Below are 18,988 nucleotides of genomic sequence, written 5' to 3' on the forward strand. Positions count from 1 at the left end.
ATGAAAGGGTATATCACATTTTCTGAAGAATTTGAAATGAAAAAATTATCTGCAAGATGGGTGCGACTCTTGACGCGCCCGCACATATGTGCCGTCGCCATGGCAAAATTACACGAACTAAGGTATGTTGCCACATCCGCCTTATTCGCCTGATATGGCTCCGTCAGACTTTTATCTCTTTCCAAAACTGAAAATTTTTCTTGGTGGACGAAGATTCACTTCAAACGAAGAATTGATAGCCAGAATTCACAACTATTTTGCAGGCTTGGAGAAAACTCATTTTCGAGATGGGATCAAGGCACTGGAACATCGTCGAACCAAGTGCATTAATCTACAAGGGGACTACACTGGAACATAAAAGTTTCAGTGATGTAAGTACGTTTTTCTGCTCCGTTCCGATAACTTTTCAAGTCACCCTCATACAATAGCTGACTTAAAAACTTCCGTTGCAAAATTCTGCAAAGCCGTTAGTAAAGAAATGATGTTCACGACACGTAAATAAAATTAATGTAAACATATGAAGATGGGTATCTTGAAATGTCATCCTAGAAAAATAAACAACTATAAAGACAACTGGCTACAGCTAATTCCTATTTCAACACTTGCAGTTTTTAATTCGTCCACGATGGACAAGAATTATTTGTTAGTGTTCCCAGAACCGTTATTAGAAAGCATCTTTTTCAAACATTGGTCGAAAAATGATTTAATGACTGATCTATAGGGGTTGTTTCTGTAACGCTAATTGAATTATGAATTTTTTGTTCAATTTAAGAAAGTTTACAAGTCAAAATAGCTTGTATTTAGCACATATCGGCTGTATTACACGGAAGACAAGCTAGAATAATACGAACAACAGCGTGGGGAATATCCGAAAATGTGTCATGGGTGGAATACAGTGCAAGCAAGCACTTCGCTCTCCCTCACGAATTTCCTCCGCGCGTCGGATTGAAACTAATCTCGGGCTGGATCCGTGTTATAGAGCTTCAGAGGAGCACCTCGGAGCCTTGTATCTATGCTCACTTCACTACACAAAATTTGTCGAGGAATTCTTTCTTTCTCATGTGTTGATATGCCCAATCCATGTGTGTTGGTGACCAGTAACGATGGCTTCTATACTGTACATCTTCGCCATCTCAACAACAGTAATGTTTGATAAGGATTTGATCACATTTGATGTTAATAATGTACCTGAGCTTGTGTTGGTTGAAGCATTCTAGTTTCTTGAGATCAGGCGATACAGCGTCCAGGTTCCGCAACCATAGAGCAGGATAGAAACAACAACTGCTCGATACACCATCAGTTTGGTGCATAGTGTCAGATCTTTATTCAGGAAAACCCGCTGTAGGAGACGTCCAAATTCGACACGTCCAGCATGAATTCTGCACTACACGCCCTTTTCCAATGAGCAGTTAAATGAAAATATATTTCCTAGTTAAAGGAAGTGATCGGCTTGTTCCAAAGGTGTGCTTGAAACAGAAATGTTGAAATCTGGACAGGTATTTCCAGAAGCCGACTGTGCGAGTACCTTTGTTTTTTGGATATTTATGGTCTGCCGAACTGTTCATATGCAGTACTTCAAATGGTTCAAATGGCTCTGAGCACTATGGGACTTAACAGCTGTGGTCATCAGTCATCAGTCCCCTAGAACTTAGAACTACTTAAACCTAACTAACCTAAGGACATCACACACATCCATGACCGAGGCAGGATTCGAACCTGCGACCGTAGCAGTCGCACGGTTCCAGACTGCGCGCCTAGAACCGCTAGACATATGCAGTACTAAAACAATTACTGACACGTCCAGCTCTGCTGGTGTTTGAGCTGTAGATGACTGTCGTCTGCATATTGCAGTCCATTAACCTTGACAACACTTGTAAACCTTTTAGAATGGAGCCTGGACTGATTAAATAGCTCTCTGTCAAGCTCTAAACCTGATGGCTTGCATACGATGTATCAAAGAATGGCTGCTAGGTACAGAGCAAACAATGTTGATGCGTAGACACATCCTTTTTTGAGCCTTTTAGTAACAGACAATTCGTCAAATATTTTATTCTGGTACAGCATTTGCCCAGTCATGTCATTACGGAAAGCTCGAATCATCCGAACAAACTATTCAGGGCAGCCAAACCGTTTTAAGACCTTCCAGACAGCTTCTCTAAGCACCGTATCAAACGCCTTTTATAGGTCACAAACAGTAATAGTAAAGACTTACGTTGCTCCCCACACTCCTCCTGCAGTTGTAGCGCACAGAAGACCGTATCAATAGTTTCTCTGGAGGGGCGAAATCCACCCTGAGATTCAGGAAGTACGGTCTCGGAAAGAGTCTGGAGGCAATTCAACAGAATTCTACCAAAATTTTACCAGCCACGGAGAGCAGGGATATGCTACAACAATTAACACATACACTGATGAGCCAGAACATTAAGACCACCTACATAATAGCCGATATGTCCATCTTTGGCACAGATAACAGTGGCGGCGCTTTGGCTTGGAAGTAATGAGGCCTTGGCAGGTCGCACATCTGCACACACGTCACCTAATTCCCATGATGTCTGGAGAGGAGGGAGATGAACTCTGACATCACATTCAGTCACATCCTAGATGTGTTCGAGTTCAAATCTGGTGAGTTGTGGGGTCAGCACATCAATCGGAACTCGCCACTGTGTTCCTTGAACCTTTCCATCACACTCCCTGAACTGTGACACGGCGCATTATCTTGCTAAAAAAAGGCCTGTGCCGTCTGGAAACACGATAGTCATGAAGGAGTGTACGTGGTCTGCAACCAGTGCACGATACTCCTTGGCCGTCGTGGTGCCTTGCACGAGCTCCACTGGACTCTTGGATGCCCAAGTGAATGTTCCCCAGAGCACAATGGAGCCGCCGCTTGCTTGTCTCCGTTCAGCAGTGCAGGTGTCAAGGAGCTGCTCCCCTGGAAGACGACGGATTCGCACACCTCCATCGGCATCTGAAGAAGGTATTGGGTTTCATCAGACCACTCTGCCACTGGGCCAACGTCCAGTGCCGATGATCACATGCTCATTTCAATTGTAGTTGCCGATGTCGCGTTGTTCACATGGTGCATGCACGGGTAGTCGGCTGCGGAGGCCCATTGGTGCACTGCGTGTTCAGACACCACTTGTACTCTGCCCAGCATTTAAGTCTGACGTTAGTTCTGCCACAGTCCGGCGCCTGTCCTGTTTTACCAGTCTGCCCAATCTATGACGTCCGACATCTGTAATGGGCCGGCCGCGGTGGACGAGCGGTTTTAGGCGCTTCAGTCCGGATCAGTGCGACTGCTACGGTCGCAGGTTCGAATCCTGCTTCGGGCACGGATATGTGTGATGTCCTTAGGTTAGTTAGGTTTAAGTAGTTCTAAGTTCTAGGGAACTGATGACCTAAGATGTTAAGTCCCATAGCGCTCAGAACCATTTGATTTGAACCATCTGTAATGAAGGGTGGCCGCCCAACCAAACACGTCTGGACATGAGTTCACCGTGGTTATAAGTATAAGTATTGGACGAAACGTTAGGATTAGAAGAATTCCATGGACCACGGCCATATAACCAGGAAGAAATATCAACAACAATACATTGATCAGTCAGAACGTCAGGACCACCGACCTACTATTGATATAAGGCCGTCCAGGCGATAACAGCGTCACTTAGCGAGGAATGACTACTTGTCAGAGACACGCACGTTGCTTCGTGTGGTGTAGTCCGGAGAGAGAGGTGCCAAGGCAAAGTTGGTACTTTGCAATGGAACCCCAAGGAAACGCAGTGGCTGCCAGCAGCATTGGCGAAAGAGGAACGATGGCGTAGACCCGTCCAGAAGAGTTTCCATATGCTACTGCATCAGCACACGTACTTAACGCCTGAGCGCAGTGCCACTCAGATCATAAGCAGTCATCGCCGAAGGCGACAGCGTCGTTTCTCTACTGAATCATCAGTGCAACAGACGAGTGTTATTTCGTCCGTATATTACTTCTGGTATGCGGGAACAGATATAAAATTCCTCTGTCGCAGTGACTTCGGTCGTCCGTGTTACTGAACATCGCAACGAAGATATATTACAAAATACTTCAGCAGAAAATGAATTAGCATGAATGGGTTAACGATAATACGTTATAAATAAGTCAAGACTTATTAATTTATTTTATTTATTAATAATTGCTCGTATTTATCTTCGTGTAGTATTTACAATTAACAGCCTCTGGGTTAATAGTCCAACAAATCTATACTATTACTTATAGACAGGTCGTTGTTACCACAAATATCGAAAAGTACTTGACCAACTTACTTAAATTTTTACACGTTACTTTGATAAAGATTTCGATGAACAAAGGCTATATATTATACGCTGTGTACAGGGTGTCCCACTCAAACCTCCCTGATTTCAAAGACCCAGGAAAAAAAAAAACACATTAGATACGACAATGAAAAGTGCACCACATTGTAGAGTATCTCAAAGAAATTTTTCATTTTTCATCAATACACCTCTACATGTGAACCATTTGTAGTACGAAGAATATCGAGTCTATATTCAATTTCTTGCCAAGTTCTTTGTAACATTTCCGCTGTTATTATTGCAATCGCATTAGTGGTACGATGTCGCAAAGTAGGAATATCGTCCACTTTGGTTGCATACACCCGGTCCTTCACGAACTCCGACGTGAAGAAATCAAGCGGCGTAATGTCGGGTGAACGTGGTGGCCAGGGAATGTGTCCTCCGCGTCCGATCCAATGATTGGGAAATTGCCTATCCAGGAACTTGCAAACAGCCGTTGACCAATGCGACAGAGCTCCATCTTGTAGAAAAATTACGTTGGGTTGCAAGTCTTGTATCTGAGGATACACTAACTGCTCCAACATGTCCAGATACACTGACCCATTCACTGTTTGTTCCGCAAAGAAGAATGGTCCAACAATCCTGTCATGCATTAGCCCACACCCGATGTTTAGTTCAGGGCTATCACGAACATGTTCAATGACAACGTGACGATATAGATAACCCCAAATCCGAACATTATGCCTATTAACCCTTCCAAATACACTCCTGGAAATTGAAATAAGAACACCGTGAATTCATTGTCCCAGGAAGGGGGAACTTTATTGACACATTCCTGGGGTCAGATACATCACATGATCACACTGACAGGACCACAGGCACATAGACACAGGCAACAGAGCATGCACAATGTCGGCACTAGTACAGTGTAGATCCACCTTTCGCAGCAATGCAGGCTGCTATTCTCCCATGGAGACGATCGTAGAGATGCTGGATGTAGTCCTGTGGAACGGCTTGCCATGCCATTTCCACCTGGCGCCTCAGTTGGACCAGCGTTCGTGCTGGACGTGCAGACCGCGTGAGACGACGCTTCATCCAGTCCCAAACATGCTCAATGGTGGACAGATCCGGAGATCTTGCTGGCCAGGGTAGTTGACTTACACCTTCTAGAGCACATTGGGTGGCACGGGATACATGCGGACGTGCATTGTCCTGTTGGAACAGCAAGTTCCCTTGCCGGTCTAGGAATGGTAGAACGATGGGTTCGATGACGGTTTGGATGTACCGTGCACTATTCAGTGTCCCCTCGACGATCACCAGTGGTGTACGGCCAGTGTAGGAGATCGCTCCCCACACCATGATGCCGGGTGTTGGCCCCGTGTGCCTCGGTTGTATGCAGTCCTGATTGTGGCGCTCACCTGCACGGCGCCAAACACGCATACGACCATCATTGGCACCAAGGCAGAAGCGACTCTCATCGCTGAAGACGACACGTCTCCATTCGTCCCTCCATTCACGCCTGTCGCGACACCACTGGAGGCGGGCTGCACGATGTTGGGGCGTGAGCGGAAGACGGCCTAACGGTGTGCGGGACCGTAGCCCAGCTTCATGGAGACGGTTGCGAATGGTCCTCGCCGATACCTCAGGAGCAACAGTGTCCCTAATTTGCTGGGAAGTGGCGGTGCGGTCCCCTACGGCACTGCGTAGGATCCTACGGTCTTTGCTTGCATCCGTGCGTCGCTGCGGTCCGGTCCCAGGTCGACGGCACGTGCACCTTCCGCCGACCACTGGCGACAACATCGATGTACTGTGGAGACCTCACGCCCCACGTGTTGAGCAATTCGGCGGTACGTCCACCCGGTCTCCCGCATGCCCACTATACGCCCTCGCTCAAAGTCCGTCAACTGCACATACGGTTCACGTCCACGCTGTCGCGGCATGCTACCAGTGTTAAAGACTGCGATGGAGCTCCGTATGCCACGGCAAACTGGCTGACACCGACGGCGGCGGTGCACAAATGCTGCGCAGCTAGCGCCATTCGACGGCCAACACCGCGGTTCCTGGTGTGTCCGCTGTGCCGTGCGTGTGATCATTGCTTGTACAGCCCTCTCGCAGTGTCCGGAGCAAGTATGGTGGGTCTGACACACCGGTGTCAATGTGTTCTTTTTTCCATTTCCAGTAGTGTAGATGAAAGGTTGCCTCATTTGAGAATAAACATCATACCAGGAAGGTGGCATCCATATCAATACGCTGCAGCATATCCGCAGCAAATAGTTGTTGGCGTGGTTTGTCGTTTGGCGTCAGATGTTGCAGAATTTGCACTTTGCAAGCACACATACGAAGACGCTGGTGAATGACACAATACAATGTTGATCGAAGTACATCAGGTTGCCTAGATACTTGACGAATTGATTTATTACGTGGCCTTCTGAGAAACGTTTGTCTGATGTCCTCCACTGTCTCCTCTGAAACTCCGTAACGTGCTCCGCCAAAATTTTCAGAACACTTACTGTGACCAGAAACTTCCTATACCATTACTTAATTGTTTTCACACCAGGTGGATCACCATTCATACACATGACAATTTCTTTGCACAGCAGTCGGCGATTTTGTTTCTGCAAACCACACTACTGCTTGCGCGCACTGCTGTGGAGTCGCCATTTTCACTTCATGTGACCTTGTTGCACTCTGGCGACCATAAAAAATGGTTCAAATGTCTCTAAGCACTATGGAACTTAATATCTGAGGTCATTAGTCCCCTTAACTTAACTACTTAAACCTAACTAACCGAAGGACATCACACACATCCATGCCCGAGGCAGAATTCGAAACTGCTACCGTAGCAGCAGCGCAGTTCCGCACTGAAGCGCTTAGAACCGCTCGGTCACAACGGCCGGTTGGCGACGATACTTTGGGCTTCTGACTTGGAAATATAAATTCTTTGAGACGCTCTACAGTGTGGTGCATTATTAATTGTCGTATCTACTGCGTGTGGTTTTTCTCTCCTGGGTCCCTGAAATCAGGGAGGTTTGAGTGGGACACCCTGTATAATGTGGAAATAAAGTTAGCAAAAATCTTTTAAAGTTATTGACAATTTACTTCAAATTTTTACCCGATCCTCTATTAAACATTCAGACAGACACAGGCTATGTAATTTTTTAAGCAAGAGTGTACAGGTTTTCTATTAAAACTGACTGAGTTATAAAATGCCGTGCTGTGGTCTGCAGTGAAAATGTACCGTTTTGTTTTTTACCTCGATGGACAAAGAGAGGGGGAAAAGCTGATGGACGAAGAGATGCGGAGGAAGGCGAGATGGACAATGAAAGATGGAGGGGAAGGTGGACAGAGAGAAGATGGAGAAGGACATTAGGGCGTGTATCCAATTGCCATACATATATAGCAACTGCGAGGCCTTTTGTAAGGATGGCGACAATAGTTCGTGTCAGATGGTACCTTACAAGTTTCCCGCATTAACAGTTCACCATTTACAGCATTCCAAGACGAACAGCGTGCTCTTGTAAGGGAATGACCAACATTTTGTCTAGTGAACTTATTTCGAAACTTGTCCGATCTCGTGACGAAAGCAAACATGAGGATGATTGGAAGTAGCGTATTTTTATTAACGAAGGAAGACAACAAGGAGCTTAGTATTTAACGTCATGTCGACGACTTCATTAGAAGAGAGGAATCACAAGTCCATTACAGAGGTAGCATGAACTCTGATTCTCCGAAGGACATACATATACATCTACACTCCACAAGCCAAATAGCAGTATGTGGCAGAGGGTGCTTTGTGTACGCCTGTCGCTTCCCCTTTCCTGTCCCAGTCGCAAATAGTTCGCGGGAAGAACGATTGCTGGTAAGCACTCGTGTGTGGTCTAATCTCTCTAATTTTATCTTCATGGTAGTTTCGGGAGACATCCTTAGGATGAAGCAATACATTTGTTGACTCTTCTAGGAACGTCCGCTCTCGGAACTTAACAGTAGACCACATCGTGATGCAGAACGCCTCTCTTGCACACCTGCCACTGGAGTCACTTGATCATCTCTTTGGCGCTTTCATGCCTACTAAATGAACTTGTCACGAAACGCACTGCTCTTCTTTGGATCTTCTCTATTTCCTCTATCAGTCTGATCTGGTACGGATGCCATAATGACGAGCAATATTCAAGCATTGGTCGAACGATTGTTTTGTAAACTACTTCCGTTATTGATGGACTGCATTTCCTGAGAATTCTTCCAATGAATCTTAATCTGGCACCTGCCTTACCGCCAATTAATTTCATGTGGTCTTTCCACTTCAAATCGCTCCATATGCATACTCCTTGATAGTTCATAGACTTGGCTTGTGTAGTATATAGATTAGTTGGACTATTAACTCAGCGCCTGTTATTTGTAAGCACTGCACTAAGATAAATAATTATTAATAAACAAGATAAATTAACAGGTCGTGACATATTTATAACTTAGTGTTAACCTTATCATAGTAATCCAATTTCCGTTTAAGTATTTTGTAATAGTATTTTCGTTATGGTGTTCAGTAAAAAGGACGACCTATGCTGCTGCGAGAGAATTTTATAGCCAGCGGTAATCACATAAGGACGGACCTGCAGCTTATTCTTCGGAATAGCAATATTGGTCGTCCTACTAGAAAGATTTTTAAACAGGCACTGTTATTATAAAAATGCTATTATTATTAACTGAAAAATAAGAGAACAGTTAATTAGGACACCACATTAGCTTCACGAAAGCTTGTAAAGATTTTGGTGTTGACGGGATGTTACACTAACTTCCCTTCATAACATTTAGTGAAAATGATTTAAGGCGGAATCTAAGAACATACTGTCGGCTCTAAAATGCATACAGAGGTAAAGAATGTGGGCTTATGGGCACTCTTTAGCTGCAATTGTTTCATAAAAGGTGAGTGGTAAAACAGTCCCCCCCCCCAACCCGCCTGACGTTAAACATGTAAGCAGTAAAAACAGCACGAACGGGAATCGTACCTCTTTCCTTTAAACAATGAAAAGTTATCAGCAAAACTAATACTCTCAGTATAGTTTCTTAGCTCTGGTATAACGGGAAGACACAGTGAAGAAATCGATACGTCGGCTGACAGCTGTTTAAAAATGAATGTGAACCGTCGAAGACTGGCCCAGTTTCCCCTGTCACCCCATCAGCTGCTTCCCGGTATGAAGCCACTGCCTTGATAAGGTCTTACATAACATTATTTGACACAGTCACAGCCTTAAACTCTTCTTATGCCTAAACACAATTCTTTGTTATATTTTCATCTGAATGTTTCTTCTCCTGTTCCTTTTGACAGTGTATTAAGTGGAAATAAATTGATATTTGTTTACTGACGCTGGAGTAAAAGGTATGAGAGTCAAATGAAAGTGTGGCATGAAAACGAACCGTGGAGGACTCGTAGCTAAGTTAGTTTTGCATTACAAGTAGTTAAGACACTTGACACGCATACGAGTTGACTATGGTTCAGTTCCCGATACGCCCAGTCTGATTAAGTTTTCCGTGGTTTTTTGGAAAAGCACCCGCCCGATCTCCGTTCCCTTCCTTCCTCCCAAACAACCTTCGGCTCCGTCCCTAATGACATCGTCGTCGACGAGACGTTAAATGCCAATCCTTTTTCTGTGTTATTGAATACACGTGCACCAAAATATTTGACTTCTTTCTATATAAATGTTAAATACTTTACGTTTTTATAGGAATAATTTTTAGTCTATTATAATCATGCTGCATGCAATTTTTTGAGAAAAGAAAAACGTTAACGACAAAAGTCAAGAATGGATGCATCATTTGTCAAAATTTCAAGCTTTATAACACCACCATTGTAGGATGTTCTAGAATTAAAATAAGCCATAAGTCTTGTAACACTCTTTCGTATCCCGAAAACACGTCACAGTTCATTGGTGCAGGGAAATTTAGAGAATAAACTTCGAAGGCTTACTGAAAAGTGATGTCTCAGAATATTTTTGAGAAACCTCGTAAAACGTTTTAAAAAAACCAAAAGTTGTATTGTATTGTATGTGTTGTATGATAACCGGGGACCTACAAACGACAGAGAGGCTCCGTCCCCGCCGCAGCCGCAGTGGTCCACAACTACGGCAGTCCACTTCACCCCTCCGCCGAACCCCCCCCCCCCCCCCCAAGGAACGTCTCACACCAGACGAGTGTAACCCCTACGTTTGCGTGGTAGAGTAATGGTGGTGTACGCGTATGTGGAGAACTTGTTTGCGCAGCAATCGCCGACATAGTGTTACTGAGGCGGAATAAGGGGAACCAGCATTCGCCGAGGCAGATAGAAAACCGCCTAAAAAGCATCCACAGACTGGCCGGTTCACCGGACCTCGACGCAAATCCACCGGGCGTATTCGTGCCGGGGACCAGGCGTTCCTTCCCGTCCGGAAAGCCGTGCATTTGACCGCGCGGCCAACCGGGCGGGCTTAGACAAACGTTACTAGCATCCCACATCTTCAACAGCATCACCCTGTCGATGAACACGTATCTCCCAACGAGAGATCGGTTTGTTCAAAAATGGTTCTCAGCACTATGGGACTTAACATCTGAGGTCATCAGTCCCCTAGACTTAGAACTACTTAAACCTAACTAACCTAAGGACATCACACACACCCATGCCCGAGGCAGGATTCGAACCTGCGACCGTAGCAGTAGCGCGGTTCCGGACGACCGGCTTGTTGATACTGTCTCTGTAGATTGTCTTTGTTGCTTGCACTGCATCACTATCAAAGTAGAGCCCTCGAAGATGACCTTCAAGTTTTGCAAACAGACGGATATGGGAGTAGGCCAAGTCGGAACTGTGTGGAGGATGGTTGATGACAGTGAAAGCAAGGCATCGGAATGTGCCCATGTCGCTTCGCTGAACCGAACTCTTCGAATTCGAAACTACTACAGAAGCTGATTCTCACGCACTAACATAGTTACATTACACACCGTCATGTTACACGCTACAATTCGGAGCTCACTAGTGGCAGAGGGCTGCAACTACGTAGACATCAAAATAAAGATTTGCAATGTTAATAATGAATGTTTTACTTAAAATGATTTAAAAATTGTCACATAGAAAAATTCGTAGTCATTACTTTTTCAGCACGCTGTGGAATTTCTTCTTTCTTAATATACATACAAATGTGGTAGCGTGATCTGAAAATGTAACAGACATAGGTGCTCCATTAAGTACAGAATGTTGGCTTTCAGTGATCAGTCTGTGGTTCCAAAACCTGAGCAGTACCGCTACTTTGAATGGACTGCAGTTACGGAGACTATCGTTTTCTGAGAAGTGTAGAACTTCGTACATTGTGTTTCGTCAAAGTTTAACGACTACCCGTGTGTTGACATAATCAAATAAATCATTAAGTTCAATTTAATCGAGAGAACTATTATTAATCCTATTTTCATTATTGTATATCTCTAAAAATCAGGTGTACGGTAACAGCGAGGTAGATATTCCTAAATTAAGGAAAGCTGTCGTTATCCCCAAGGTTTGTTTACACACCCTAGCACTTAATCTCTAATAGTCACGAACCTCTTCGTCCTGCGATGTGAGAACTAGCTCACAAAGCCAATTATTGTTAATGCGGAGTATGCTGATGCATTAGCTCCATACGTAACAATCATATACAACCGTTCGCTCCATGAAAGGTCCGTACCCAAAGACTAGAAAGTTGCACAGGGCACACCAATATTCAAGAAAGGTAGTAGGAGTAATCCACTAAATTACAAGCCCATATCGTTAACGTCGATATGCACCAGGATTTTAGAACATATATTGTGATCGAACATTATGAATTACCTCGAAGGAAACGGTCTATTGACACAGTCAACATGGGTTTAGAAAACATCGTTCCTGTGAATCACAACTAGCTCTTTATTCACATGAAATGCTGAGTGCTATTGACAAGGGATTTCACATCGATTCCGTATTCTTCGATTTCCGGAAGGCTTTTGACACTGTGCCACACAAACGGCTCGTAGTGAAATTGCGTGCTTATGGAATATCGTCTCAGTTTTGTGACTGGATTAGCGGTTTCCTGTCAGAGGGGTCACAGTTCGTAGTAACTGACGGACTCGTTAAACTTCGGTTACACGATAAATCATTCTAATCTGAAAGCCGTAAATTCAACTAAATACCTAGGTTTTACAATTACGAATAACTTAAATTCGAAAGAACACATAGAAAATGTTGTGGGGAAGGCTAACCAAAGGTTGCGTTTTATTGGCAGGACACTTCGAAAATGTAACAGACCTACTAAGGAGACTGCCTACACTGGGCTTGTCCGTCCTCTTTTAGAACACTGCTGCGCAGTGTGGGATCCTTACCAGATAGGACTGACGGAGTACATCGAAAAAGTTCAAAGAAATGCAGCACGTTTTGTACTATCGCGAAATATGGGGGAGAGTGTCACAGAAATGATACAGGATTTGGGCTGGAAATCATTAAAAGAAAGGCGTTTTTCGTTGCGACGGAATCTTCTCACGAAATTCCAATCACCAACCTTCTCCTCCGAATGCGAAAATATTTTGTTGGCACCGACCTACATATGGCGGAACGAGCACCACGATAAAATAAGGGAAATCAGGGCTCTAACGGAAAGACATAGGTGTTCATTCTTTCCACGCGCTATACGAGATTGGAATAATAGAGAATTGTGAAGGTGGTTCAATGAACCCTCTGCCAGGCACTTAAATGTGATTTGCAGAGTATCCATGTAGATGTAGAGTACGCCATACCGCTAGTGCAAATTACCAGTTTTTACTTACGTGAAGCACTGTTAGAGGTGGTGCTATCAAAAGTATCCGGACATCTCTCAGTGGACATTTATAAGGGGTGCGTCCGGCCTTAGCCTTTATGACAGACTGAACCCTGCTGGGGACACTTTCAATTAGGTGCCTGAATACCTTTGGATGAATAGCAGTCCAGTCTTCCTCCAGAGGCGAAACCAGTGAAGGTAATGATTGAACGCTGAGATCTGGAGCTAATTCCATATTCTAATTCATCCCAAAAGTGTTCCATTAGGTCAGATCAGGTCTAGGCAGGCCAGTCCATTTCAGGAATGCTATTGTCCACAATCCATTGCCTCAAAAATGCTTGTTAATAACAGGTTCCATTGTCATGCTGATGCAAACAATAATCGCATAAGAAATATTTATCCACTGTAAGCAGGATACAGTGCTGGAAAATGTGTTCAGATCCTTCGGCTTCTTAAGCACAATAAGGAAACTGCACACGACAGACAAAAAACACCCCCGTACCGTAACACCACGCCCTCCGTACTTCATTGTTGGCGCAACACATGATGATAGGCACGGGGTATATCACAAGGTATAGCGTGATTCATCAGTCCAAATCACTCGTTTACAGGCATCCGCTGTCTAGTGGTGTCGTTCTTTGCTCCACCTCCAGCGTCGCGTAGCTTTGACCACTGAAATGTGTGGCTTATGAGGAGCGGCTCGGCCATTGCGCCCCATTGTTTTCAACTCCGTACTCGCAGTCGATGTGATAGACGGAATGCTGGTAGCAACTGGAACTCAAGAGTGATTCCTTCCGCTGATTTCATGGGATTTTTGAAATCACCCTACGCAATGCTCGATGATCCGTCCGTCATTACATGAGTCCTGCCTGGTCTTGGTTTAGTTGTGGTTGTTCCTTTACATTTGACTTCGCAATCGTAACGTCAAAAGTTGATTTGGGTAGCTTTAGAAGGGTTGAAATGTCCCTGATTTTCTTACTCCGGTCACATCCAATAACTAGCCCACGTTCCAAGTCACTGTGACCTCGTGACAGACCCATTCTACAGTACTGCTTCTCTACTGATAACACAATAATTGGTGCCTACTTTGATACTGGTGGGTCTGCCTCTTGCGAAATATAGTTTTCAATTCCGCATTACATGCGGGCGTCCGGATACTTTTGAACATAGAGTGTATTGATGATGATGAGGTTCCTTACTCCGAACAGCGTAGGGGACGATGCGGGAAACCCGCTGCGTCGTACTAGGCAAGGTCCTAGCGGAAGTGGTTTGCGATTGCCTTCCTCCGAACATAATGCGGATGAATGATGACAATGATGAAGGCGACACAACAACACCCAGTCATTTCGAGGGAGGGAAAATCCCTGACCTCGCCGGAAATCGAACCCGGGACCCCGTGCGCGAGAAGCGAGAACGCTACCGCAAGACCAATTACGCGCTAGAAAACAGTGATTCAAGAAGAGAATAAGAATCGACCCCTGACTTTTGATTTTACATAATCGAACGAATCATAAACCCATAGCAGTCACGAAATATTTCTGGTCCAGTTCCTTGGCGTTACCACTAAACAATCCGATTATTCGCGGAAAAATTGTCGTTTGAAACTCGTTCCCAAAGTAAGCAGAGTTTTGCGAACAGGTAAGAAAATGAATAGCCAACAGTAAACTAATGTCAGTAGGTAGCTAATTAAAGATGAACTTCAGCTTCCGAAGCGCGATATTGTTGCTCATCTTGTCTACTCTTCGATTGTTTGTCCTTGCAGTGTGCTCCCAAACATCTAATAAAGACTGATCTTTCGAGCCATGCCTAAGCCTATTTAGGTGCGTTTAGCGCGATGGGGTTTCACCTATTCTTGTCGCTATTGAGACAGGATGGATTTTTTCCAATCCTACAGAACACCAGTTATCTGAAAACCGACCAGACGAAACATCGGTTAATCAAAAGCCTTCCAGCCGGTTAATTCAAATTCGCGCGCGCCCAGTGGCTATCAAGAATCGACAGGCGATATAACAACTTAGTGTTATCGACGACCAAGACTCTTGCGTCGACCAGGAAGAACGTCGTGACGACAGTGATGAAAAAGAACCACCCAGTGAGGAAGTTTTCCATAACCTTGAGACAGCTGCTAAGTGGTTAGCTGGCCGAAGCGGCCGTGCGGTTAAAGGCGCTGGCAGTCTGGAACAGCGAGACCGCTACGGTCGCAGGTTCGAATCCTGCCTCGGGCATGGATGTTTGTGATGTCCTTAGGTTAGTTAGGTTTAACTAGTTCTAAGTTCTAGGGGACTAATGACCTCAGCAGTTGAGTCCCATAGTGCTCAGAGGCATTTGAACCATTTTTTTTGCTAAGTGGTTAGAATAACAAACAAGAATGTGATCCTGTATTACTTCTGTCTTTAAAACGATTCAGTAACGAAGAGAGAGAGAGAGAGAGAGAGAGAGAGAAGAATGAAGGGTAGGATTTAACATCTTGTCGAGTTCGAAGACATTACAAACAGAGCACAAGCTCGTAACTTTTTAGGGATGGGGAAAGAAATCTGTCGTGCCTTGTCAAAGGAACAATTTGCCTGAAGCGATTTGGGGAAATTACGGAAATCCTACATCTGAATGACCGGGCGGGTCCTCCCGAATGCGAGAGCGAGTAAAACGAGTCTCAGCTCTGAAAAAAATTTTGGGCATTTGTTTCAGGTAATCAAAGCTCTACTGCGTATGTTAATGCAGACATATTCTATTTTTTTATTTTGATTTCTAAAAAAACGGCTACCGGTACATTAGCAGACAACATGACGTCGCTCGCACTTCGAAAAGCTGATTTCTAAGAAACAACTTTCATTCTAAGTTCTGTACTTGACGACCATTTCCACTCCACAATGAACACATAGAGTCAAAGTACAGTATAGGATATGACTTATAGTACATACTTATGGTAGGAAGACTTTTCACAAACTCAATGGCTCCTCTGGCAATCGTTGGCGTGAAAATAGCACTTACAAACTGTTATTAGCGTCTCCATCACTCACTCCCTGTATAAGGGAAAGTGATTACTTATTAGAAATGTTTTCAGAATCACTGAACAGCAATTGTCGACAACCGGCAACGAAAAGAAAAAAAAATCAAGCGTATTTGGCCGATTTTGCTTTCCATAAAATGATACATCATCAATCGGCATACTTTCCTTGGCGTCGGCTGAGGCTCAGTTATTAGCGGAATAGCTCGGAGTGCCAAGTAGTGGTTTGTTGTGACTTTCCGTCGGCTGAATCTCTTGCGTAATGATTCTAAGCATCCAATACCAGAGAGAAAAATGCCATTATCATTTGGTGTCTAGCTGATCAATTTCCGTTACGTTTTTTACTTTCGTTTCGAGTTTGGTAGTAGGTGCACGTAACGTATACGAGTTGCTGCCAAATTTGTCAACCCACAGCAAAAATACAATATCTCTTGTTAAGGCTACCTAATTGGTTTCAGATTTCATTGAAAACAATTTTACAGCTGTGAAATGAATTAAAAGTAACAATTCCAATTTTGTAATTTGAAAATGGATCTACATCGAGACAGACCGGAGCCGCTACTTCTCAGTCAAGTATTCTCATGTCACTCTTGTTTTTCCGGTTAGACACAAGTTTTACATGACAAGATTTGAGAGGTTAAATTGTCCTTTTAGTGTTACTTACGATTTCCATTGTCGTTAGTTAATGTGAGTCATCTTGGAGATGTGTTTACTCTGTCCCCATAACACATATGATGATACATATGAATAACAACACTGGGAATTCTAAGAAACACCAAAAATTTAAAGTTACGAAATTTGTGCTGCGAAAGTTGTTTCTAACTTGGCAAACAAGAGTGACATGAGAAAAGGTAACATATTAATATACTTGTAACTACTACAAAATGTATTTATTATATGTATAAAAACATGTATTACAGGCCACTGAAGATGCTTCATAAATGAAAGAAGCGAAACGGCTATCGTAAAAAACAAACTGCTTTTCAATTACTTACAAAAACGGAACATAGCTCTATGAATTTTTAAGCAACTAAGGAACGGCGGGAAACGAAGAAAGCGACAGTTAGAAGTATCTTTGCAATGAATAATTCTTTGCAAAATTGTTCAGTAAGCGGTAGTGGTTGCGCCTGTATTTTCAGCTGACTGCTCCGCATAATTGCGGTTTTCTAATGTGTTATCACCGTGTACTTCTTCATACCGGCTTGTACTGTCTTCCGTGATATTTACAGTTCAACGCTAACTTGCGCGGAATCACGCCACCCACCGCACCGTTGTTACCAATCATATCCGCTACACCTGTAGCGCCGCCAGTCCCCTGCAGGATCTCTTACTGAATGACAGACGGATATGTATTACAAAACGCCGGCATGGTATACTGCATCAATGACAACAGGTGAGCCTAGCGACCGGCGCTTCTTACCTGCAGTATTCGATGATAGTGCGTTCCTCGAGATTTGTGTTCCCCCAAGCGACAAAGCAATTGTGGTGTACGCTACGCGCAGCTGCAGCGGCGGCCCGATGAGAAGCACAGTGGGCTGACACTTCCCTTCGGACAGGCTGCGGTTTCCTGACTGAGAGGGAAGCGGCTACTGGAGCGCGCAGGCGGGTGGGTTGGCAACGGTGAGGCGCGCGCCGCGCTCCCAAGCGGACGGGAGTGTAACTAATATGCCGGTAATATTTGACGAGCCCATTCAACTGTGAAGTGCTCAAACTGTGGGAAGTTATACGGTATTTTTTCAGAGCTTATAAAGGAGGTATAAATGCAGCTAGTAATGTGTTGTGCAATTACAATCTAGCAATCGGAAATACTAAAGTCTGAAATCAAGCTGTTTCGTCAACATTATTTTTTGATGTCTTACAATAGTTATATTTTTGGTATACTAATGTTTTAATATCTACGAAGAATCTTAAACATCAACTATTTTCTTGCTTATGTCATAGGTCATAGTGTTCAATGATATTGGTAATTTCCTAATTTTTACTTGTGCAGATTTGAAATGCTAACTGCAAAAAGGGAACAAGTCCACTTCTACAAATTTTACAGGAGGGTCAAAAAACTAATTCATACGAAAACCCTAAAGCAAAATTATTTTTTTTTCTAAAAATATGTGATTGTACGGTGCTCTAGATTATGTAGTTTTCATCCAACATTGTGTTACCGGCAGCTTAAAATTTTTTTTGCCATTCTTCAAGTTTTCTTTTTGCAGTAAACCATGTGGAACAAAAATTAAAAGCCTTACATTTTGAGAGTAGAAATTTATTTTACATATTTTCATCAAGCTAAATACATTTTAAGTGCTATTTCACTAAAATAAACGCATTGACTTAAGAATTCTCGTCAGATTCATCTCTCTTTGCTGTCGAATATGTCAAAATCTCATTCCAAAACTGCATCTTTTCTTCAGGAATCTAAATTAAACGTTTCTTAGTATACAGTAATCCATTTTTAAGGTGTTTATGAATGTTTGGCACTGTAGGCAGGTTCCTCAGGAAGTCCTAGATTCATTCGAGTATTCCTCAAATAAAAGCAATCAGCTCGCAGGCTATTGTGTTGATCTTACTTTGAGATACCTGCAGCGTATCATTGTTGAAACTAAATTCATGTTACTTTGATAGGCCAGAATTGTTTGATTGAAGTTCTCATAACGAGAAATGAGAAGAGGCGATCCATACGTACTTTAAAGAAATTTTTTATGGTCAAGATCGTGTTCAAAACTGTATTTTATTGACCGGTTTCAACAGGTAAGACTTTCATCTTCAGATCTCCAAAAACTTTTCTGGTTGTACGCTATGTTCCATTGTGCGCTGATTACTCATGGCATGTTAACGTTTTAGTGGAGAGTATATTGCGTATTCGACACAAGAATGTCAAAAATAAAATTACAAACAGGTTTGTGACAATAAGAAATGTGCACAG

At 43.6% G+C, this 18,988-nt stretch overlaps 1 protein-coding gene across 1 annotated transcript in view; it reads right to left on the reverse strand.

Annotated features, from left to right (window-relative positions):
* Positions 1–17,643, reverse strand: part of LOC124622543 (transmembrane protein 53) — a 185,787-nt gene extending 168,144 nt beyond the window's left edge. Inside the window, exon 1 of the mRNA XM_047148278.1 lies at positions 17,492–17,643. The gene's annotated coding sequence lies outside the window, so the exon portion shown is untranslated. The remainder of the gene's footprint in view (positions 1–17,491) is intronic.
* Between the last annotated feature and the right edge of the window lie 1,345 nt (positions 17,644–18,988).

Source organism: Schistocerca americana, chromosome 7 (assembly GCF_021461395.2).
Source record: "Schistocerca americana isolate TAMUIC-IGC-003095 chromosome 7, iqSchAmer2.1, whole genome shotgun sequence".
Classification (NCBI taxonomy): Eukaryota; Metazoa; Arthropoda; class Insecta; order Orthoptera; family Acrididae; genus Schistocerca; species Schistocerca americana.